We start from the raw sequence: 26,428 nt of genomic DNA, 5'->3' as shown, positions 1-26,428 counted from the left end.
AAAGGAACTATAAAAAGAATGAAAAATGAAGCCCAAGGTTAGTAGAAGGAGTGAAATAATAAAGATCAGAGTGGATCAATGAAACTAAGAGCTGGTTCTTTGAGAAGATAAAATTGACAAACCTTTAGCTAGATTCACTAAGAAAAAAAGAGAGATGGCTCTGGTAAGTAAAATCAGAAATGAAAGAGGAGCAATAACAGTAGATACCACAGAAATATAAAGGATTTTTAGAGAATATTAGGAACAACTATATGTCAACAAAATGTAAAAGAAATGGACAAATTCTGAGAATCATACAACCTTCCAAGACTGAACCATGAAGAAATAGAAAATCTGGGACTTCCCTGGTGGCGCAGTGGTTGAGAATCTGCCTGCTAATGCAGGGGACATGGGTTCGAGCCCTGGTCTGGGAAGTTCCCACATGCTGCGGAGCAACTGGGCCCGTGAGCCACAACTACTGAGCCTGCGCGTCTGGAGCTTGTGCTGTGCAGCAAGAGAGGCCGCAATAGTGAGAGGCCCACGCACCACGATGAAGAGTGGCCCCCACTCGCCACAGCTAGAGAAAGCCCTCACACAGAAACGAAGACCCAACACAGCCAAAAATATAAATAAATTAATTAATTAATAAAAAAAAAGAAATAGAAAATCTGAAGAGTTGCATCACTGGTACAGAGATTGAAACAGTAATCAAAATCTCCCCAAAACAAAAGTCCAGGACCAGAGAGCTTCACAGGTGAATTCTACCAAACATTCAAAGACAGTTTAATGCCTGTCCTTCTCAAACTATTCCAAAAAAATGAAGAGAAAGAAATGCATCCAAAGTCATTCTGTATGGCCAGCATTACCCTGACACCAAAACTAGATAGACACCACAAAAAAATAAATGAAGAAAGAAAGAAAGAAAGAAAAAGAAAGAAAGAAAGAAAGAAAGGAAGGAAGGAAGGAAGGAAGAAAAAGAAAATTACAGGCTAGTATCTGTGATGAACATAGGTGCAAAATCCTCAACAAAATATTAACAAACTAAATTCAACAATTCATTAAAAGGTTCATACACCATGATCAAGTGGGATTTATTCCAGGGATTGAAGAATGGTTCAATATCTGCAACTCAATCAACTTGGTACATTGCATTAACAAAATGAAGGATAAAAACCATATGATCATCTGAATAGATGCAGAAAAAGCATTTGACAAAATTTAACACCCATTTTGTGATAAATAAACTCTCAATAAAGTAGATATAGAAGGGATTTATCTCAACATAAGAAAGCCCATATACAGCAAACCCATAGCTAAACCCTAAAAACTCCACCAAAAAACTGCTAGAACTAATCAAAAAAATCAGTAGAGTTTCAGTATACAAAATCAATATATAAAATTCTGTTGCATTTCTTTATGCCCACAATGAGCTAGGAGAAAGAGAAATTTAAAAAACCATACCATTCACTATTGTAAATAGTGCTGCTATGAACATTGGGGTGCATGTATTTTTTCGAGTTAGTGTTTTCTCCGGATATATGCATCAGAAATGAAAAAGGAGAAGTTACAACTGACACCACAGAGATACAAAGGATCATAAGAGACTACTACAAGCAACTATATGCCAATAAAGTGGACAATCTAGAAGAAATGGACAAATTCTTAGAAAGGTACAATCTCCTTCTGAACCAGGAAGAAACAGAAAATATGAACAGACCAATTACCAGTACTGAAGTTGAATCAGTAACTTAAAAACTCCCAACAAACAAAAGTCCACGAACAGATGGCTTCACAGGTGAATTCTACCAAATATTAGGGAAAAGTTAACACCTATCCTTCTGAAACTATTCCAAAAAATTGCAGAGGAAGGAACACTTCTGAACTCATTCTATGAGGCCACCACCACCCTGATACCAAAACCAGACAAAAAAACAAAACTACAGGCCAGTATCAGTGATGAACATAGATGCAAAAATCCTCAACAAAATACTAGTAAACCGAATCCAACAATACATTAAAAGGATCATACAGCATAATCAAGTGGGATTTATCCCAGGGATGCAAGGATTTTTCAATATCCACAAATCAATCAGCGTGGTACACCACATTAACAAATTGAAGAATAAAAGCCACATGATCATCTCAATAGTTGCAGAAAAAGCTTTTGATAAAATTCTACATCCATTTATGATAAAAACTCTCCAGAAAATGGGCATAGAGGGAACATATGTCACATAAGAAAGACATATGGATATGACAAACCCACAGCTAACATACTCAACAGTGAAAAGCTGAAAGCATTGCAGTATTATTCACAATAGCCAAAAGGAGGAAGCAACCCAAATGTCCACCAACAGATATACACATAATGAAATATTATTCAGCCCAGCCTTAAAAAGGAAGGAAATTTTGACACATGCTCTCACATGGATGAAACTTGTAGACATTACGCTAAGTCAAACAACTGTCACAAAAACAAATACTGTATGATTCTAATTATATGAATCATCTAGAGTAGTCAAACCCATAAAAACAGAAAGTAGAATGGTGGTTGCCAAAGGCTGGGGGAAGGAGAGATAGGAAGTTGGTGATTAAGGGATATGAAAAAATTCTGGCGATTGGTTACATATAAATGTGAATACACTTAATACAACTTAACTGTACACTTAAAGGTGTTTAAGATGGTAAGTTTTATGTTATGTGTATTTAACCACAATTTAAAAGTTGCAGCATTATTTACAATAGTCAAGATATGGAAGCAACCAAAGTGTCTATCCACAGATGAATCTATATTAAGATATGGTATATATACATACAATGGAATATTACGTAGCCAGAAAAAGAATGAAATCTGCCATTTGTGACAACATGGATGTACCTGGAGGATATTATGTAAGTGAACTAAGAAATACGAATGGGAGATTGGTTCAAGATGGTGGAGTAGAAGGACGTGAGCTCACTCCCTCTTGCGAGAGCACTGGAATCACAACTAACTGGTGAATAGGCATCGACAGGAAGACACTGGAACTCACCAAAAAAGATACCCCACATCCAAAGACAAAGGAGAAGCCACAATGAGACGGTAGGAGGGGTGCAATCACAATAAAATCAAATCCCATAACTGCTGGGTGGGTGACTCACAAACTCGAGAACACTTATAACACAGAAGCCCACCAACTGGAGTGAAGGTTCTGAGCCCCACGTCAGGCTTCCCAACCTGGGGGTTTGGCAATGGGAGGAGGAATTCCTAGAGAATCAAACTTTGAAAGCTAGCGGGATTTGATTGCAGGACTTTGGGAAACAGAGACTCCACTCTTGGAGGGCACACACAAAGTAGTGTGTGCATTGGGACCTGGGGGAAGGAGCAGTGACCCCATAGGAGATTGAACCAGACCTACCTGCTAGTGTTAGAGGGTCCCCTGCAGAGGCGGGGGGTGGCTGTGGCTCACTGTGAGGACAAGAACACTGGCAGCAGAAGTTCTGGGAAGTATTCCTTGGCGTGAGCCCTCCCAGAGTCAGCCATTAGCCCCACCAAAGGGCCAGGTAGGCTCCAGTGTTGGGTCGCCTCAGGCCAAACAACCAACAGGGAGGGAACCCAGCCCCACCCATCAGCAGCCAGCAGATTAAAGTTTTACTGAGCTCTGCCCACCAGAGCAACACCCAGCTCTACCCACCACCAGTCCCTCCCATCAGGAAACTTGCACAAGCCTCTTAGATAGCCTCATCCACCAGAAGACTGATAGCAGAAGCAAGAAGAACTACAATTCTGCAGCCTGTGGAACAAAAACCACATTCACAGAAAGATAGACAAGATGAAAAGGCAGAGGGCTATGTACCAGATGAAGGAACAAGATAAAACCCCAGACAAACAACTAAATGAAGTGGAGATAGGCAATGATCCAGAAAAAGAATTCAGAATAATGATAGTGAAGATGATCCAGGACCTCGGAAAAAGAATGGAGGCAAAGATCGAGAAGATGCACGAAATGTTTAACAAAGACCTAGAAGAATTAAAGAACAAACACCTAGAAGAATTAAAGAAGAAACAGAGATAAACAATACAATAACTGAAATGAAAAATACACTAGAAGGAATCAATAGTAGAATAACTGAGGCAGAAGAATGGAGAAGTGATCTGGAAGACAGAATGGTGGAATTCACTGCTGTGGAACAGAATAAAGAAAAAAGAATGAAAAGAAATGAAGACAGCCTAAGAGACCACAGGGACAACATTAAACGCAGCAAAATTCGCATTATTGGGGTCCCATAAGAAGAGAGAGAGAAAGGACCCGAGAAAATATTTGAAGAGATTATGGTCGAAAACTTCCCTAACATGGAAAAGGAAATAGCCACCCAAGTCCAGGAAGCACAGAGAGTCCCAGGCAGGATAAACCCAAGGAGAAACACGCCAAGATTACATAGTACATAGTAATCAAAGTGACAAAAATTAAAGACAAAGAAAAATTATTGAAAGCAACAAGGGAAAAACAACAAATAGCATACAAGGGAACTCCCATAAGGTTAATAGCTGATTTCTCAGCAGAAAGTCTACAAGCCAGAAGAGAGTGGCATGATATATTTAAACTGATGAAAGGGAAGAACCTACAACCAAAATTACTCTAAGCGGCAAGGATCTCACTCAGATTCGACGGAGAAATCAAAAGCTTTACAGAGAAGTAAAAGCTAAGAGAATTCAGCAACACCAAACGAGCTCTACAACAAATGCTAAAGGAACTTCTCTAAGTGGGAAACACAAGAGAAGAAAAGGACCTACAAAAACAAACCCATAACAATTAAGAAAATGGTCATAGGAATATACATATCGATAATTACCTTAAACGTGAATGGAATAAATGCTCCAACCAAAAGACACAGGCTCGCTGAATGGATACAAAAACAAGACCCATGTATATGCTGTCTACAGGAGACCCACCTCACACCTAGAGACACATACAGACTGAAAGTGAGGGGATGGAAAAAGATATTCCATGAAAATGGAAATCAAAACAAAGCTGGAGTAGCAGTACTCATATCAGATAAAATAGACTTTAAAATAAAGAATGTTACAAGAGACAAGGAAGGACACTACATAATGATTAAGGGATCAATCCAAGAAGAAGATATAACAATTATAAATATCTATGCGCCCAACATAGGAGCACCTCAATACACAAGGCAACTGCTAACAGCTATAAAAGTGGAAATCGACAGTAACACAGTAAGAGTGGGGGACTTGAACACCTCACTTACACCAATGGACACATCATCCAAACAGAAAATTAATAAGGAAACACAAGCTTTAAATGACACAGTAGACCAGATAGATTTAATTGATATTTATAGGACATTCCATCCAAACCCAGCAGATTACACTTTCTTCTCAAGTGCACATGTAACATTCTCCAGGATAGATCACATCTTGGGTCACAAATCAAGCCTCAGTAAATTTAAGAAAATTGAAATCATATCAAGTATCTTTTCTGACCACAATGCTATGAGATTAGAAATGAATTACAGGGAAAAAAATGTAAAAAACACAAACACATGTAGGCTAAACAATACGTTACTAAATAACCAAGAAGTCACTGAAGAAATCAAAGAGGAAATAAAAAAATACCTAGAGACAAATAACAATGAACACACGATGATCCAAAACCTATGGGATGCAGCAAAAGCAGTTCTAAGAGGGAAGTTTTTAGCTATACAAGCCTACATTAAGAAACGAGAAAAATCTCAAGTAAACAATCTAACCTTACACCTAATGGAACTAGAGAAAGAAGAACAAACAAAACCCAAAGTTAGCAGAAGGAAAGAAATCATAAAGATCAGAGCATAAATAAATGAAATAGAAACAAAGAAAACAATAGCAAAGATCAATAAAACTAAAAGCTGGTTCTCTGAGGAGATAAACAAAATTGATAAACCATTAGCCAGACTCATCAAGAAAAAGAGGGAGAGGACTGAAATAAATAAAATTAGAAATGAAAAAGGTGAAGTTACAACAGACAACACAGAAATACAAAGCATCATAAGACACTACTACAAGCAACTGTATGCCAATAAAATGGACAACCTGGAAGAAATGGACAAATTCTTAGAAAAGTATAACCTTCCAAGACTGAACCAGGAAGAAGTAGAAAATATGAACAGACAAATCACAAGTAATGAAATTGAAACTGTGATAAAAAATCTTCCAACAAACAAAAGTCCAGGACCAGATGGCTTCACAAGTGAATTCTATCAAACATTTAGAGAAGAGCTAACACCCATCCTTCTGAAACTCTTACAAAAAATTGCAGAGGAAGGAACACTCCCAAACTCATTCTAGGAGGCCACCATCACCCTGATACCAAAACCAGACAACGATACTACAAAAAAGAAAATTACCGACCAATATCACTGATAAATATAGATGAAAAAAATCCTCAACAAAATACTAGCAAACAGAATCCAACAACATATTAAAAGGATCATACACCATGATCAAGTGGTATTTATCCCAGGGATGCAAGGATTCTTCAATATACGCAAATCAATCAATGTGATACACCACATTAACAAATTAAAGAATAAAATCGATATGATCATCTCAGTAGATGCAGAAAAAGCTTTTGACAAATTCAACACCCATTTATGATAAAAACTCTCCAGAAAGTGTGCATAGAGGGAACCTACCTCAACATAATAAAGGCCATATATGACAAACCCACAGCAAACATCATTCTCAATGGTGAAAAACTGAAAGCACTTCCTTTAAGATCAGGAACAAGACAAGGATGCCCACTCTCGCCACTATTATTCAACATAGTTTTGGAAGTCCTAGCCATGGCAGTCAGAGAAGAAAATGAAATAAAAGGAATCCAGACTGGAAAAGAAGAAGTAAAAGTGTCACTGTCTGCAGGTGACATGATACTATACATAGAGAATCCTAAAGATGCCACCAGAAAACTACTAGAGCTAATCAATGAATTTGGTAAAGCTGCAGGATACAAAATTAATGCACAGAAATCTCTTGTGTTCCTATACACTAATGATGAAAAATGTGAAAGAGAAATTAAGGAAACACTCCCGTTTGCCATTGCAAGGAAAAGAATAAAATACCTAGGAATAAACCTACCTAAGGAGACAAAAGACCTGTATGCAGAAAACTATAAGGCACTGATGAAAGAAATTAAAGATGATACAAACAGATGGAGAGATGTACCATGTTCTTGGATTAGAAGAATCAATATAGTGAAAATGACTATACTACCCAAAGCAATCTACAGATTCAGTGCAATCCCTATCAAATTGCCAGTGGCATTTTTTACAGAACCAGAACAAAAAATCTTAAAATTTGTATGGAGACCCAAAAGACCCCAAATAGCCAAAGTAGTCTTGAGGGAAAAAACAGATCTGGAGGCATCAGACTCCTTGACTTCAGACTATACTACAAAGCTACAGTGATCAAGACAGTATGGTACTGGCACCAACACAGAAATATAGATCAATGGAACAGGATAGATAGCCCAGAGACAAACCCACCCACCTATGGTCAACTAATCTATGACAAAGGAGGCAAGGATATACAATGGAGAAAAGACAGTCTCTTTAATAAGTGGTGCTGGGAAAACCGGACAGCTACATGTAAAAGAAAGAAATTAGAACACTCCCTAACACCATACACAAAAATAAACTCAAAATGGATTAGAGACCTTAATGTAAGACCTATAATATAAAAATCTTAGAGGAAAACATAGGAAGAACACTCTTTGACATAAATCACAGCAAGATCTTTTTTGATCCACCTCCTAGAGTAATGGAAATTAAAACAAAAATAAACAAATGGGACCTAATGAAACTTAAAACTTTTGCAAAGCAAAGGAAACTACAAACAAGACGAAAAGAGAACCCTCAGAATGGGAGAAAATATTTGCAAATGAATCAACGGACAAAGGATTAATCTCCAAAGTATATAAACAGCTCATGCAGCTCAATATCCAAAAAACAAACAACCCAATCAACAAATGGGCAGAAGACCTAAATAGACATTTCTTTAAAGAAGACATACAGATGGCTAAGAAGCACATGAAAAGCTGCTCAATATCATTAATTATTAGAGAAATGCAAATCAAAACTACAATGAGGTATCACCTCACACCAGTTAGAATGGGCATCATCAGAAAATCTATAAACAACAAATGCTGGAGACGGTGTGGAGAAAAGGGAACCCTCTTGCACTGTTGGTGGGAATGTAAATTGATACAGCCACTATGGAGAACAGTATGGAGGTTCCTTAAAAAACTAAAAATAGAACTGCCATATGACCCAGCAATCCCACTACTGGGCATATACCCAGAGAAAACCGTAATTCAAAAAGACACATGCACCCTAATGTTCATTGCAGCACTATTTACAATAGCCAGGTCATGGAAGCAACCTAAATGCCCATCAACAGACGAATGGATAAAGAAGAAGTGGTACGTATATACAATGGAATATTACTCAGCCATAAAAAGGAACGAAATTCGGTCATTTGTAGAGATGTGGATGGATCTAGAGACTGTCATACAGAGTGAAGAAAGTCAGAAAGATAAAAACAAATATCGTATATTAATGCATGTATGTGGAACCTAGAAAAATGGTACAGATGAACCAGTTTGCAGGGCAGAAATAGAGACACAGATATAGAGAACAAACGTATGGACACCAAGTGGGGAAAGTGGTAGGGTAGGGGTGGTGGTGTGATGAATTGGGAGATTGGGATTGACATATGTACACTAATATGTATAAAATGGATAACTAATAAGTATCTGCTGTATAAAAAAATAAATAAAATTAAATTTAAAAAAAGATACAGCTTGATCAACTCAAAATAAAAAAAGATAAATACGAGTACTGTATATTATCACTTACATGTGGAATCTAAAAAACAAATGAACAAGCTAATTTAAAAATCCAGAAACAGATTCATAGATACAGAGAATAAACTGGTTGTTGCCAGAGGGGAGGTATGTGGGGTGATGGACAAAACAGGTAAATGAGATTAAGAGGTACATACTTCAGCTCTAAGATAAGTAAATCAGGGGATGTAATGTACACATAGGGAATATAGCCAATAATATTGTAACAACTTCGTATGGTGACAGATGGTAACTGGTCTTATTGCAGTGATAATTTTATAATGGATAAAAATATTGAATCACTATGTTGTACACCTGAAACTAATATTGTATGTTAATTATAACAATAAAAAATTTATGCTTACCCATTAAGACCAGTGAATTTAAATCGTGTTCAGGAGATAGCATAAATACATTGCTAGCACAACAAGGTGATAAAATTGCTTTACCACTCACTTTGTATCGTTCACTCTAAGTACAGGTACTGTGTCTTCTGTATTACGCATTATTTTGTAGACTGGAATTTGAATAAAATTTTTATTAACAGCTAAGATGTAAACAGTAATTAGAAATATCAAATCATCTGATCTGATGTAAAAGGGAGCACAGTAAGTCATATTCTTCCAGAGAATAAGCCACTCCCTAAAAGAGAGTATGGTGCTTTATACACTGCTCCAGCTCTTGCTGACACATAGGGTGGAATAAAAAAAAAAAGCCAAGTAGATTAGTAGGGACAAATAGATATTTCAGATATGGATCCAAGTATATATGGATTAATGATTAATACATGACAAAAGAGGTGTTCATGGTCTGTCAGCAAAGGATGGTTTATTTATAAATGATGCTGGGATAATTGGAAATTCATGGAACAAAACTAAGCCAGCCCCTTTCCTCATACCTGTGCAGAAGTAATGTACAGCTGGATTAATGCCTTAAATAAAATGATGCAATATGAGAAGTAAAATGGGGATGCTATTTCATAGTCTTTGAAGAGGAAAGACCTTTATAAGGTAGGTAACACAGGAGTCACATATACACACTACTGTATATAAAATAGATAACTTATAAGGACCTACTGTAGAGCACAGGGGACTCTACTCAATACTCTGTTATGACCTATATGGGAAAAGAATCTAAAAAAGAGTGAATACATGTATATGTATAACTGATTCTTCAGGTGTACTTTGCTGTACACCTGAAACTAACACAACATCGTAAATCAACTATACTCCAATAAAATTTTTTTAATTAAAAAAAAGAAATCACTGGGACTTCCCTCATGGTCCAGTGGTAAAAAATCCGCCTTACAATGCAGGGGATGCGGGTTCGATCCCTGCTCAGGGAACTAAGATCCCACATGCCCGAGCACCACAGCTACGGAGCTGGCACCTCAACTAGAGAGCCTGCATGCCAGAAACTACAGAGCCCAGGCACTCTGGAACCCGCGCGCCACAACTAGAGAGAATCCTGCGTGCCGCAACGAAAGATCCCGCATGCCTCAATGAAGATCCCACGTGCCGCAACTAAGACCCGACACAGCCAAAGATAAATAATAAAAAAAAATTTAAAAAAAGAAATCACTAAAGACAAAACCAAATGAGAAACAATAAACTGAAATATATGGCATAAATGTCAGACAAAGGTTAAATATATCTTGATCAGAGTAAAGCAAATGAATGAATAGCAAAATGCATAATGAACAGGCAATTCCTAGAAGAGAAAATAAAGATGTCCAATAAATATATGGAAAAATTCTTAACTTCATTATTAGTGAGGGAGATGCAAAATGAAGCAACAACAACTGAAGGAACAAATCCCCTGCTGGTGAAAATGGAGACGGAAAGAGCCAGTCACACATACTGCTGGTGGGTGTGCGTGGGTAAACTGCTAAAAGCTTTTAATGAAATAGTTATGATAATGTCTGGTAATAGTAAAAATACACAAATTCTTTTACTCAGCACACTTTGGGGAATCAATCCTTTGGGAACAAAAGCATGAATGCACAAAGATATATGTACAAAATGTTTATTTCAGCTTTATTTGTACTGTCGAAAAACTGAAACCAAACTAAAGTTTCACCTAGAAGGGAAAGGAATCGTTGAATAAAGTATGGTACATTCCCATTATCAATTAATCTGCAACTATTAAAAACAATCATATATATAGTTGACTTGGATAGATGTCCATCATATAGTAAGTGAGTGAGAAAAACAAGTCACAGAGTAAATGATTGCCCTTTTGTAAAAACCAGTAACCACCCATTTCTGTTTATATAACATTTTGTTCTTCACTTCAAATAAATGGAGAAATGACTTTCCTTATACATCTTTTATAGCATATGTACTTTTGCAATTATATCTTTAAATAAATACAATTAAATGTTACATACTCGCCTTTATGTTTCTTTCTCTATTTTTTTCAAGCTAGAATTATCGTCGACTAAATTTAACTTTAGCTACTCATCATAATTCAACATTTCTCCAATGGAGAAATGTGTTTGTTGGGTATGTGTCAAATCAGCTGGGAAGGATTTTTTTTTTTAAGTGTAGCTGCCTCTGTCCTTTCCTCCCTCCCACCCTTCCAGGCATGATGGGTGCAAGTTGACTGGGAGTTTTTTAAGTTTCACAAGTGTTTCTGCAATGCCTCCTGTAGCACTCTGCCCTTACCTCTGGTTGAGAACCACTGAGTCTATAGCTACGGAGGCCTTGATTGAAGCTTAAAATCATGGCTGGGTTTTAATCAGTGTATTTTCCTAAGTAAGAAAAGTCATGTTTTATTTTTCCTGAAAGTGGAGGTATTCTAAAGAATGCCTTACAATTTCCACAGATTTTTTTGGTAATTTCGTTCCCTGTGAGACCTTATGGCATTTTAAAAAGCGCTATAGGAGAAGTGTTTTTAAAGCATTAAACAAGTTGAATCATAGGGAATATTTTTCTGAATCTTATTTTAGTGAAGTTACCTTCAACATTTCTCAACACTCGATAGTAGGTACCGTATGAAAATAGGCCTCTGACTCCCTTGCAGTGTTTACAATCTTCCTCTTGTTCATTCTGACCAGTCGCTTGCTCCCTGCTTGCTTTGTAAGCTTTCTGCCTTCTTACCTGAACATTCCATTCTGCCCATTTACAGTCTCCCCTCGTTCATCTGAGCTAAAGTCAGGCCTGATGTTTCATATAGCTTTTCAAGTTTTGGTCTTTGCCTTTTCTCATTAATTGTGGTTCATACTTACCTACCTGATTACATTGGTTCTTGCCCATTCAAACAAGCTCCTAAGGTCCTTCACCTCAATCTTGATACTCTAACTCACCCACCTTTACCTGAATTTGCCCCAGACTCACAAACAGCATCCAGACAAAGATGATCTTTGGGTGGCTTAGAGTTGGTCTTGCCCATGCTAGTATTTCTGAGAAAGATGAACCAGAAATTCTTCTCTTACCTCTAGATCTTATGATTCAATTTCTGTGCAGATAAGGGGCAGTTAATTTTATCTGAGAACAATTTTCTCAAGAAATTGAGGAAAGGGCTAAGGTCTCCTGCATAGCCGCATGTGAGGTTGGTTCACACTGCAAATAGAAGCATCTATCTTTAAGTATGAATAAGTCAGGTTTAGGTGATGCAAGAAAGAAAAAAAGGTTAAAGGGATCTGGAATTAGGGAAAAGCCTCAGCAGATCAGACGAATCCTTCCTTCTTTAGGGTGAGGGATGGAGTTCGGATCAGCGAGTACACCTCAAGGCAGCAAACTAAAGCAGGGGAAGGTGCGGAGAGTTGACCGTCAGAGAGGAAAGCAGAGGACAGGAGCCCAGGTGGGCTTCCAGGTGTCAGCACTGAGTCAGAGGGAGAAGGAACCCACAGACCAGCCACGGGAACTCTGAGACCTCTGCAGGGTTCTCTGCTGTTTGTGGCTCCTGCACGTGTTGGGAGCGCTGCTGTGTGTGCCCTGAACGTGTCCCTGCCTGATCCGGAGCGAAGCCCTTGAAGCAGGCTGCTGCGTGGGCCGGGCATCTGAGGCCCTGGCGGGGAGGCGCTCGGCTGGCTGTGGCCCCTCCGCAGCCACGCTTCCAGGGGAAAAGGGCACCCAAAGGGTGGAGTAGGAGGCCCCTGTCAGGGAGGGCCTGCCCCTGTCCTCTGGACACCAAGAGGGCTTGAACGTCACCAAGAAGGTCCCATGGGTGTAGTTCGGCCCCCAGCGTCGTGCCTTTGTGAGCAGAGAGCACAGGGCTGGGCCCCACCCGCGGCCTCTCTGCCCACAGGGCTCTGACACAGGGGGAGGGTCCCCCAGCCCGCAGCCAGCCGTTCTGGGGCGCCACTTCCTGACCCTCCAGCTGTGGTTCTTGTGTGCATCACACAACCCTCTGCGGACCTGGTGGCAGCTGTCGGGAAATGCCCCAGAATTGCTTTTACATGTGATTCAAGGGGGTTTATGTTCACAGAACCTCCCCGCCCTTCCTCTGAACTCCCAGGTTCAGAACCCCTGCTCTCCCAGCTTGCAGTTAGTTTCCCAGCCGCAGGGTCTGCGTTGGGTGTCGTTCGCCACAGTGGCCGCTAGATGCCGACAGAGACCGGGCTGGACGCCTCACGTCTCTTCCAGGGCTGAGGGCAGCTTTTCACAGGTCAAGTCTGTCCTCATCCCATGGGTGGAATTAGGACCCGGGACCAACCGGCACACCATATCTTCCCCTCACCTCTCACGCACATGTCTGAGTGAATGAAGGCTGTAAACCACTTCCTGCTCCACCCGGGACCCTCCTCTCTTTAGAATTCTCTCCCTTCCGTGATCACACAGTGTGAATGACTGTTTTCACCAATAAAATCAGACGGGATAGATGCTGCGAATGTAGCTGTCTCTGACTGTCCCTGTGTTCCCCAGACCTACTGCCTCCCTCCCGCACGTGGTAGAAGACAGGGGTCCGGGTTCTCTCTTGACCTCACCATAACCCAGCCAGCAACTAGGAGTACTGTGGGCTGGGCTAAGGACATGGGCCACATCTTAGTAGCTGTGTGACTTTGAGCTAGTTACTTAACCTCTCTGTGCCTACGTGTCCTCATATATACCATGAGGACCGTAATCGTACCTACCTCATGGAGTTATTATGGAAATGAAATGAATCTGTATTTCTCAAACACTTATGACAATACCTGGCATATATGTTAGTTATTTTAATTTGTCATGTTGGACTCTCACAGTAAGGCCACAGAAATTCTCTCTCTCTCTCTCTCTCTCTCTCTCTCTCTCTCTTTGGCATTTCCCATTTAGAGCTCCTGGTTTTTGTCTTTGGGATTTGTCCCTGGTTTCATAAACTGTGTCTGGTGGTTGCTAAGTGATTTTTGGGCCTAGTTGTCTACAAAGCCCTGGTGTTGGTGTCGCTGCTGCTATGCTCTGGGTTGAGACAGGCCTGACAGCAAATTACTCGAGTCCCAGTGTTCTCTGGGAACATATGAGAGAAAGTAGAAACTCCCTCCACCCACGGATAGAAAGCCATCCCCTCTGGCGTAAATATTTGACCCTGGGAGCACAGCTTTAGGGCCCATGCATAAAATGCTGCTCCTGGGACCCTAGCCAAGCTTCCGCCCAGCAGGGGCTGTGCGCACTCAAGGGTACAATGCTGCTTGATAATGACCAGTCAGAGACCACAGGGTTCCCAAAGGCTGACTTCCTGCACTGAACTGTGCACAAAGTTCAGGGTGGTCTGAAATTTCCTTCTTGTATCTGTCCTGCAGTGTCTTACTGCTTTTTTTTTTTTTTTTTACAAAATTGAGATATAATTCACGTACCATAAAGTTCACCCTTTTAGAATGCACAATTCAGTGGTTTTTACTATATACACAAAGCTTTGCAACAATCACCACTGTCTAATTCTAGGCCTTTCCATCACCCCGGAAAGAAACCCCATACTCGTTAAGCTCTCATTCCCAATTTCCCACCCCTACCCCCCAACCCCTGACAACCACTAATCCTCTTTCTGTGTCTATGGATTTGCTTATTCTTGACACTGCATATGAATGGAATCATACAATATGTGCCATTTTGTGTCTGACTTCTTACACTTAGCATGATGTTTTCAAAATTCATCCATGTAGTAGTCTGGATCAGTTCTTCATGCCCTTTTATGGCTGGTGAATGGATAAACAAAATGTGGAATATCTCCTTGTCTTTTGAGGCATATTAGTAGGTAGGGCAACTCTAACATTCAAGGACTGATGGAACAAGCCCCTGTACAACATATCCCTTTTGTATCCAGACCAGGACCATTTGTCTTCTCAATCTTGCCATTTTCAGATCAGCTCTCTCCTTTTGCTTTCACATGTTTGTGATATGGTGGCTCAGTTCCTCACCTCCACCCCAACTGCTTAACATTGGCATTGGAAAGATATGGCAGGGATTTACCCAAATCCTGTCCTCTGAGTTCTGGGATGGCCTAAAGTTCTCAAGATAAGTCACTTTGTCAGCCCAGACGTGCCTTTGTAAGCAGAGAATAGGCTGCTGAGGCCCCTGCTTGTGGGTCATTGTACCCACCAAGTCCTAGGACAGAGCCACCAAGGTGGGGGCCAGTCCTTCCTTTAGAGAACATTTGCTGCCCATCCCCCTCCCCCATCCACTTCCCACCCAACGCTAAGCTTCTCTCCTCTCACCCACTTGTGAAGATGAATTGGTCTTCCTCAGTCCTGTTTCTGGGCCTGAGTGTTATGTGCAATGATGACTGCAAGATGCCGATATAGAGCTCAGCTGGAAGCACCCACTATGTCATGGCTCTCTGCGAAGATCTTCCTCTGGGTCACAGAGTTCACAGAATGACTCAAGCTACAATATGTGAGATTTGAACTCTTTACAAATGAGCAGCCTCATTCCCCAGCCGTATTCTCTTTTCCAAAGGGATAAATTAGAGAAATGGAACCTCCTACAGTGAGTATTGTAAGACCCCTGAGCACACCTAGGTCATTTTTCTTTTACACAATCTTGTCCTCTCCCTACAACGCCACATGTCATCGTGCTCTTCATATCATATCATACCTAATTCGCTCTCCTGGCTTGGCCTAGTGGCCCCACAAATGCTCATGTACAGTTGTGGAATGTGAGCTTGTCCATGGGCTCAAGATAGATAGATTCTTGAGGTCCAAATATTATATATTGCAATATTTTCAAGAGCAGGGGCCATGCATTTGTCCTATTTTATTTATATATTATGTCAATATTTTTGAGTAGAGTACCTGCTACTTGCCAAGCACTGTGCTTAATTATTTATAGACAATGGTGAGTTAAAACAGCATCCGCACACTCATGGAGCTTCTTTTGTTTCCACCTGTGCTAGGCACAATGTTTAGTATATATTAGAAGTTCAGTCATTGTTTGCATGATCATTTGCTTATACGAAAGATTGTAATTATTTCCAAGATGTGACAACGATTTTAATTTTGGACCATTCTATTAAATTGTCTGAGTGACAAAATGCATTAATAACACTTTCAGTGAGTTTCAAAGATTCGACTAAAGGACATATATTAATAGATTCAAATGTTAGTAAATCCTATTAAGAGGATTACCAAGGGCAATTTCCAAAGATTATGATACATGGTTACTGAGGGAGGTGAAGGATCCTTTAACATCAAAGGTAAGGACTTTTGCAATGCTTGGTACTACTCTCTTTAACATACTGGAGATCCAATTCATTGGCCAGGGCAGATTGTTTTTTATTTATTTTTTATTTATTTTTTTAACATCTTTATTGGAATATAATTGCTTTGCAATGGTGTGTTAGTTTCTGCTGTATAACAAAGTGAATCAACTATACGGCCAGAGCAGATTGTAACTTTTCTTTAAATTAGATAGCTTGTTTAATCTTATTTTCTGTTGGAATGAATCTACTCAGATAAAGTACAACTTTGGGTCTATAAAATTCTGCCCGAGCTTGGTCATCTCTCTAAAGAATTCAATAGATGTAGCTGTTTTACCTAGCCTCTGGGACATAAGAATGAGAAAATTCAAAATTGTTCCTGATATTTCACCTTATGTAGCACAGAAACAGATGAGCCAATGTTAACACTCAGGAAAAGCACTGGGTGTTGTATAAAAATATTTGAGCTCAAGCCTTGCCTGTTCCACTTATTAAATGTTTAACCACGACCCGCCATTCTTAAAAATTGTAGCAGATTAATTAATTAATTCAGCAAATATTTACCAGGTACCTACTCTGTGCTCTCTGCTAGGCACACAGCAATGATTTCAACATCTCAAACTCTAGCAACAAACAGTCTACTTGGGAGGCACTCGTATGAGCAAAGAAGGTAATCAAGCATCCTGCTGTTATAGGACACAGAGAATACAGCATGCCTGGCCAGGCAGACTTGTCTGATGGCATGGCAGGAGAGTGTGATTTTTAAGAACATCGATACTCACTTAAATACTGGACTACCTATGTGACCTAAGTTCTCTGTGTCTCAGTTTCCTTATCTGTGATGGGGGGATAATCACGGTATGTAATTTATGGGATTGTTGTAAGGACTAAGCGAGCATATCACATGCAAAGCACCCAGGAAAGCAGAGTAAGGACTATGTAAGTTTTAGTTGTGTGTGTGTTTTTTTAAATTCTCTCTAGCAACAGTGTCAGGTACAGTTTCATAGAAGATAAGACCTATGGACTTCATCTTGAGTGATGAGTAGTTTTTTAGGAGATGCTGTGAACAGAGAGTAGTGAATTTAGGAGGCTCATGAGAAGATGTATAGAAGGAGGCATACAACATCCTGCAAAAGTAGATCATGGTATCTGGGAGGAACCTCAAAAGCAGGAAAAGCACAAGAGAAGTGGTTATAGAGATGGCAGAAGCTGCAGCATGGAGGTCATTGTTCACCAGGTTTCAGTGTTTAGACCTTGCTGGTAGGTGATCGGGAGTGGTTATCGGGATTGAACAGGAGGGAAGTGTCCAGGAACACCCTTAAGGTTTGTGACCTGTGACACTGGAGGTATGGTGCTGATGACCAAGAAATATAGGAGTGTGTCTTAGCCTGAGTTCACTAGAAAACAGAAATTGAAGCAAAGCTTTTGTGCTAAGGGCTTATTGAGGGCAGGGCTGCAATTCTAGAGAAGTTAAGAGTGAGCAGAGAAACGAAATGAGGCAAGGAGGGTGATAAAGCAATACGAAGTAGCACATTACAGAGATTCCTACAGTTTCATGAGAAAACACAGCTGGTTGCTTGTTCACATTGGATGTGTCTAGATAAACACTACCCCTTGGTTCAGCTGATTAACTCCCTTGAACTTCCAGGTTGTGTCACTCCCGTCCCCCTTTCAAGTAATCATTGGAAAGTCAGAACCTACAGCCCATGGAATACCACTTCATTTCAGGCTGGAAGAGGTGGAGAAAGCCAGAGTTTCTACGAGTGTGATCGATAGGATCAGACCTTGTGCTGAAGCTGCTCTCGTTTCCGTTGAAACAGGCATGAAGGGGCTCTACTGGAGCCTAGATCTCCGCCCATGAGATCTATGAGGCTATGAGAGTTGGTGATATTAGGAGACAAGGTGATAGTGGTGACAGCCAGAGATCACCTTTGAGCAAGTGGCCCAGGACCTGGAGTGCCAAGCACTCCTCTTGTGTAAACTGAAGAGGGGCATAAATTCAGGAAGACATAATCCACCCCTTTATACTATCATTTGGAACCTCCATTTTCGTGAGAACATGTCCTCATTTCTTTCCTGCATGAGAGAGCAGTCCTGCAAGATGGTGGTCATTCGTACGTTTTGAAAAGGTCTAATAAGAGTTATTACACCAAGATACAGTTCCTGCTATTCTATCTGGCCCAAGACAGAACTGTAATTTATATTAATCATCTCCCTATATGACCACCATTTTAATACTTAACTCATAATAAACTAGCACCTTGGCTAATTTAGGTTTCTTGCTTGGTGGGGTGACCCTGACCTTCATCCCAGAGGGGTTTGAGCACTCAGTTGCCTTTCCCTTTTTAGGCCGTGGTTGCTGCAATTGGGTATTCAGAGTTATTGTTGGGAATAGATATATTAAGAGATGTTTCAGTGGATACTCTGAGTTCCAAACATAATTCTCCCTATCTCTGGGTAAAGTAGCAGCCCTAACTCCTGGAATAAATTAGGATGATTACCTCAGTAAGTATAAGAATTTCTTTCTTTACCTGTTGTTCCATTGGCATTAGGAGCCTAAATTTGCAAGATGGGAATTGCAGTTTCTGGTTCACTGAAACATTTACTGTGTGCGTCATCAAGTGGAAGTGGCCCCCAACCTTGGAACCAGTATCTCAAAACCAGCATAGCTTAAGTTTGCAGGAATGAGGAAGAATAGAATCCACAAGTGGGTCATTGGAGTTATGGTCATTGGAGCCACTCCTCCTACTACACTTTGGTTCCTGGACCTAAGTTTTTTTTTTTTTTTTAAACAACTTTATCGTTAGTTACTGCTTTATAACAAAGGGAATCAGTTATACATATACATATATCCCCATATCTCTTCCCTCTTGCATCTCCCTCCCTCCCACCCTCCCTATCCCACCCCTCTAGGTGGTCACAAAGCACAGAGCTGATCTCCCTGTGCTATGCGGCTGCTTCCCACTAGCTATCTATTTTACACTTGGTAGTGTATATATGTCCATGCCGCTCTCTCACTTTGTCCCAGCTTACACTTCCCCCTCCCCGTGTCCTCAAGTCCATTCTCTCTGTCTGCGTCTTTATTTCTGTCCTGCTCCTAGGTTCATCAGAACGATTTTTTTTTTTTTAGATTCCATATATATGTATTAGCATATGGTATTTGTTTTTCTCTTTCCGACTTACTTCACTCTGTATGACAGACTCTGGGTCCATCCACCTCACTACAAATAACTCAATTTCGTTTCTTTTTAGGGCTGAGTAGTATTCCATTGTATATATGTGCCACATCTTCTTTATCCATTCATCTGTTGATGGACATTTAGGTTACTTCCATGTCCTGGCTACTGTAAATAGAGCTGCAATGAACATTGTGGTACATGACTCTTTTTGAATTATGGTTTTCTCAGGGTATATGCCCAGTAGTGGGATTGCTGGGTCGTATGGTAGTTCTAATTTAGATTTCTAAGGAACCTCCATACTGTTCTCCATAGTGGCTGTATCAATTTACATTCCCACCGACAGTGTAAGAGGGTTCCCTTTTCTCCACACCCTCTCCAGCATTTATTGTTTGTAGATTTTTTGATGATGGCCATTCTGACCGTTGTGAGATAATACCTCATTGTAGTTCTGATTTGCATTTCTCTAATGATTAGTGGTGTTGAGCATCCTTTCATGTGTTTGTTGGCAATCTGTATATCTTTTTTGGAGAAATGTCTATTTAGGTCCTCTGCCCATCTTTGGATTGGGTTGTTTGTTTTTTTGATATTGAGCTGCATGAGCTGCTTGTAAATTTTGGAGATTAATCCTTTGTCAGTTGCTTCATTTGCAAATATTTTCTCCCATTCTGAGGGTTGCCTTTTGGTCTTGTTTATGGTTTCCTTTGCTGTGCAAAAGCTTTTAAGTTTCATTAGGTCCCATTTGTTTATTTTTGTTTTTATTTCCATTTCTCTAGGAGCTGGGTCGAAAAGGATCTTGCTGTGATGTATGTCGTAGCGTGTTCTGCCTATGTTTTCCTCTAACAGTTTGATAGTGTCTGGCCTTACATTTAGGTCTTTAATCCATTTTGAGTTTATTTTTGTGTATGGTGTTAGGGAGTGTTCTAATTTCATTCTTTTATGTGTAGCTGTCAAGTTTTTCCAGTGCCACTTATTGAAGAGGCTGTCTTTTCTCCACTGTATATTCTTGCCTCCTTTATCAAAGATAATGTGACCATATGTGCGTGGGTTTATCACTGGGCTTTCTATCCTGTTCCATTGATCTATATTTCTGTTTTTGTGCCATTACCATACTGTCTTGATTACTGTAGCTTTGTAGTATAGTCCAAAGTCAGGGAGCCTGATTCCTTCAGCTCCGTTTTTCTCTCTCAAGATTGCTTTGGCTATTCGGGATCTTTTGTGTTTCCATACAAATTATGAAATTTTTTGTTCTAGTTCTGTGAAAAATGCCAGTGGTAGTTTGATAGGGATTGCATTGAATATGTAGATTGCTTTGGGTAGTATAGTCATTTTCACAATGTTGATTCTTCCAATCCAAGAACATGGTATATCTCTCCATCTGTTGGTATCATCTTTAATTTCTTTCATCAGTGTCTTATAATTTTCTGCATACAGGTCTTTTGTCTCCTTAGGTAGGTTTATTCCTAGATATTTTATTCTTTTTGTAACAATGGTATATGGGAGTGTTTTCTTAATTTCTCTTTCAGATTTTTCATCATTAGTGAAGAGGTATGCAAGAGATTTCTGTGCATTAATGTTGTATCCTGCTACATTACCAAATTCATTGATTAGCTCTACTAGTTTTCTGGTAGCATCTTTAGGATTCTCTATGTATAGTATCATGTCATCTGCAAACAGTGACGGCTTTACTTCTTCTTTTCCGATTTGGATTCCTTTTATTTCTTTTTCTTTTCTGATTTCTGTGGCTAAAACTTCCAAAACTATGTTGAATAATAGTGGTGAGAGTGGGCAACCTTGTCTTGTTCCTGATCTTAGTGGAAATGGTTTCAGTTTTTGACCATTGAGGATGATGTTGGCTGTGGGTTTGTCATATATGGCCTTTATTATGTTGAGGAAAGTTCCTTCTATGCCTACTTTCTGCAGGGCTTTTATCATAAATGGGTGTTGAATTTTGTCAAAAGCTTTCTCTGCATCTATTGAGATGATCATATGGTTTTTCTCCTTCAATTTGTTAATATGGTGTATCACATTGATTGATTTGCGTATATTGAAGAATCCTTGCATTCCTGGGATAAACCCCACTTGATCATGGTGTATGATCCTTTTAATGTGCTGTTGGATTCTGTTTGCGAGTATTTTGTTGAGGATTTTTGCATCTATGTTCATCAGTGATATTGGCCTGTAGTTTTCTTTCTTTGTGACATCCTTGTCTGGTTTTGGTATCAGGGTGATGGTGGCCTCCTAGAATGAGTTTGGGAGTGTTCCTCCCTCTGCTGTATTTTGGAAGATTTTGAGAAGGATAGGTGTTAGCTCGTCTCTAAATGTTTGATAGAATTCGCCTGTGAAGCCATGTGGTCCTGGGCTTTTGTTTGTTGGAAGGTTTTTAATCACAGTTTCAATTTCAGTGCTTGTGATTGGTGTGTTCATATTTTCTATTTCTTCCTGGTTCAGTCTCAGAAGGTTGTGCCTTTCTAAGAATTTGTCCATTTCTTCCAAGGTGTTCATTTTATTGGCATATAGTTGCTTGTAGTAATCTCTCATGATCCTTTCTATTTCTGCAGTGTCAGTTGTTACTTTTCCTTTTTCATTTCAAATTGTATTGATTTGAGATTTCTCCCTTTTTCTTCTTGATGAGTCTGGCTAATGGTTTATCAATTTTGTTTATCTTCTCAAAGAACCAGCTTTTAGTTTTATTGATCTTTGCTATCGTTTCCTTCATTTCTTTTTCATTTATTTCTGATCTGATATTTCTGATTTCTTTGCTTCTGCTAACTTTGGGGTTTTTTTGTTCTTCTTTCTCTAATTGCTTCAGGAGTAAGGTTAGGTTGTTTATTTGAGATATTTCTTGTTTCTTGAGGTAGGATTGTATTGCTATAATCTTCCCTCTCAGAACTGCTTTTGCTGCATCCCACAGGTTTTGGTCATCGTGTTTTCATTGTCATTTGTTTCTAGGTATTTTTTGATTTCCTCTTTGATGTCTTCAGTGATCTCTTGGTTATTAAGTAGTGTATTGTTTAGCCTCCTTGTGTTTGTATTTTGTACAGACTTTTTCCTGTAATTGATGTCTAGTCTCATAGCGTTGTGGTCGGAAAAGATACTTGATACGATTTCAATTTTCTTATAATTACCCAGGCTTGATTTGTGACCCAAGATATGATCTATCCTGGAGAATGTTCCATGAGCACTTGAGAAGAAAGTGTATTCTATTGTTTTTGGATGGAATGTTTCATAAATATCAGTAAAGTCCATCTTGTTTAATGTGTCATTTAAAGCTTGTGTTTCTTTATTTATTTTCATTTTGGACGATCTGTCCATTGGTGAAAGTGGGGTGTTAAAGTCCCCTACTATGTTTGTGTTACTGTCGATTTCCCCTTTTATGGCTGTTAGTATTTGCCTTATGTATTGAGGTGCTCTTATGTTGGGTGCATAAATATTTACAATTGTTATGTCTTGTTCTTGGATCGATCCCTTGATCATTATTTAGTGTCCTTCTTTGTCTCTTGTAATAGTCTTTGTTTTAAAGTCTATTTTGTCTGATATGAGCATTGCTACTCCAGCTTTCTTTTGATTTCCATTTGCATGGAATATCTTTTTCCATCCCTTCACTTTCAGTCTGTATCTGTCTGTAGGTCTGAAGTGGGTCTCTTGCAGACAGCATATATATGGGTCTTGTTGTTGTATCCATTCAGCCAGTCTATGTCTTTTGGTTGGAGCATTTAACCATTTACATTTAAGGTAATTATCGATATGTATGTTCCTATGACCATTTTCTTAATTGTTTTGGATTTGTTATTGTAGGTCTTTTCCTTCTCTTGTGTTTCCTCCCTAGAGAAGTTCCTTTAGCATTTGTTGTGAAGCTGGTTTTGTGGTGCTGAATTATCTCACCTTTGCTTGTCTGTAAATGTTTTAATTTCTCCGTGGAATGTGAATGAGATCCTTGCTGGGTAGAGTAATCTTGGTTGTAGGTTTTCCCTTTTCATCACTTTAAGTATGTCCTGCCACTCCCTTCTGGCTTGCAGAGTTTCTGCTGAAAGTTCAGCTTTTAACCTTATGGGGATTCCCTTGTGTGTTATTTGTTGTTTTCCCTTGCTGCTATTAATATTTTTTCTTTGTATTTAATTTTTGATAGTTTGATTAATATGTGTCTTGGCATGTTTCTCCTTGGATTTACCCTGTATGGTACTCTGTCTGCTTCTTTGACTTGATTAACTATTTTCTTTCTCATATTAGGGAATTTTTCAACTATAATCTCTTCAAATATTTTCTCAGTCCCTTTCCTTTTCTCTTCTTCTTCTGGGACCCCTATAATCCGAATGTTGTTGCATTTAATGTTGTCCCAGAGGCCTCTGAGACTGTCCTCAATTCTTTTCATTCTTTTTTCTTTATTCTGCTCTGCAGTAGTTATTTCCAGTCTTTTATCTTCCAGGTCACTTCTCCGTTCTTCTGCCTCAGTTTTTCTGCTATTGATCCCTTCTAGAGAATTTTTCGTTTCATTTATTGTGTTGTTCATCACTGTTTGATTGTTCTTTAGTTCTTCTAGGTCCTTGTTAAACGTTTCTTTTATTTTCTCCATTCTATTTCCAAGATTTTGGATCATCTTTATTATCATTATTCTGAATTCTTTTTCAGGTAGACTGCCTATTTCCTCTTCATTTGTTAGGTCTGGTGGGTTTTTGCCTTGCTCCTTCATCTGCTGTGTGTTTCTCTGTCTTCTCATTTTGCTAAATGTACTGTGTTTAGGATCTCCTTTTTGCAGGCTGCAGGTTCGTTGTTCCTGTTGTTTTTGGTGTCTGCCCCCAATGGCTAAGGTTGGTTCAGTGGGTTGTGTAGGCTTCCTGGTGGAGGGGACTAGTGCCTGTGTTCTGGTGGATGAGGCTGGATCTTGTCTTTCTGGTGGGCAGATCCACGTCTGGAGGTGTGTTTTGGGGGTGTCTATGGCCTTATTATGATTTTAGGCAGCCTCTCTGCTAACCAGTGGGGTTGTGTTCCTGTCCTGCTAGTTGTTTGGCATAGGATGTCCAGTACTGGAGGTTGCTGGTCGTTGATTGGAGCTGAGTCTCGGCGTTCAGATGGAGATCTCTGGGAGATTTTCGCTGTTTGGTATTACGTGGAGCTGGAAGGTCTCTTGTGGACCAGTGTCCTGAAGTTGGCTCTCCAACCTCAGAGGCACAGCCCTGATGCCTGGCTCAAGCACCAAGATCCTGTCATCAACATGGCTCAGAATAAAAGGGAGAACAAAGAAGAAAGAAAGAAAGAAGAAGATAAAGTAAAATAAAATAAAATAAAATAAAATAGAATAAAATAAAAAAGTTATTAAAATGAAAAATAAAAAGTAATTATTAAAATTTTTTTAAAGTAATTTATAAAAAAGAAAGAAAGAAAGAAAGAAGAGAGCAACCAAACCAAAAAACAAATCCACCAATGATAACAAGCGCTAAAAACTATACTAAAAAAAACCCCCAAAAACGGACAGACAGAACCCTAGGACAAATGGTAAAAGCAAAGCTTACAGACAACATCACACACAGAAGCAGACACATACACACTCACAAAAAGAGAAAAAGGGGAAAAAAATATATATCGTTGCTCCCGAAGTCCACCTCCTGAATTTGCAGTGATTCGTTGTCTATTCAGGTATTCCACAGATGCAGGTACATCAAGTTGTTTGTGGAGCTTTAATCCGCTGCTTCTTAGGCTGCTGGGAGAGATTTCCCTTTCTCCTCTTTGTTCGCACAGCTCCCGGGGTTCAGCTTTGGATTTGGACCCGCCTCTGCTTGTAGGTCACCTGAGGGCGTTTGTTCTCTGCTCACACAGGACGGGGTTAAAGGAACAGCTGCTACTGTAAATAGAGCTGCAATGAACATTTTGGTACATGACTCTTTTTGAGTTATGGTTTTCTCAGGGTATATGCCCAGTAGTGGGATTGCTGGGTCGTATGGTAGTTCTATTTTTAGTTTTTTAAGGAACCTCCATACTGTTCTCCATAGTGGCTCTATTTACAATAGCCAGGACGTGGAAGCAACCTAAGTGTCCATCATCGGATGAATGGATAAAGAAGATGTGGCACATATATACAATGCAATATTACTCAGCCATAAAAAGAAATGAAATGGAAGTATTTGTAATGAGGTGGATGGAGTTAGAGTCTGTCATACAGAGTGAAGTAATTCAGAAAGAGAAAAACAAATACAGTATGCTAACACATATATATGGAATCTAAGGGAAAAAAAAAAGGTCATGAAGAACCTAGTGGCAAGATGGGAATAAAGACACAGACCTACTAAAGAATGGACTTGAGGATATGGGGAGGGTGAGAGTTGAGATGTGACAGGGTGAGAGAGTGTCATGGACATATATACACTACCAAATGTAAAATAGATAGCTAGTGGGAAGCAGCCACATAGCACAGGGAGATCAGTTCAGTGCTTTGTGACCGCCTGGGGGGGTGGGATGGGGAGGGTGGGAGGGAGGGAGATGCGGGAGGGAGGAGATATGGGGATATATGTATATGTATAGCTGATTCACTTTGTTATAAAGCGGAAACTAACACACCATTGTGAAGCAATTATACTCCAATAAAGATGTTTAAAAAAAAAAAAAAAAGGAGCAGCTGCTTCAGCGGCTCTGGCTCACTCAGGCCGGGGGGGAGGGAGGGGTTAGGAGGAGGCGGGGCGAGCCTGCGCGCGCAGCAGAGGCCGGCGTGAACTTGCAGCAGCCTGAGGCGCGCCGTGCGTTCTCCCGGGGAAGTTCTCCCGGGGAAGTTGTCCCTGGATCATGGGA

At 39.8% G+C, this 26,428-nt stretch overlaps 1 protein-coding gene across 1 annotated transcript in view; it reads left to right on the top strand.

The window, feature by feature from the left end:
• Positions 1–26,428, top strand: part of IGSF1 (immunoglobulin superfamily member 1) — a 453,756-nt gene that overhangs the window by 48,381 nt on the left and 378,947 nt on the right. The gene's annotated exons all lie outside the window — the stretch shown is intronic.

The sequence above is a fragment of the Balaenoptera borealis genome (assembly GCF_965194805.1).
Source record: "Balaenoptera borealis genome assembly, chromosome: X".
In the NCBI taxonomy this organism is placed as follows: Eukaryota; Metazoa; Chordata; class Mammalia; order Artiodactyla; family Balaenopteridae; genus Balaenoptera; species Balaenoptera borealis.
The sequence above is the reverse complement of the archived record's forward strand: the minus strand, read 5'-3'. Positions and strand labels throughout refer to the sequence as shown.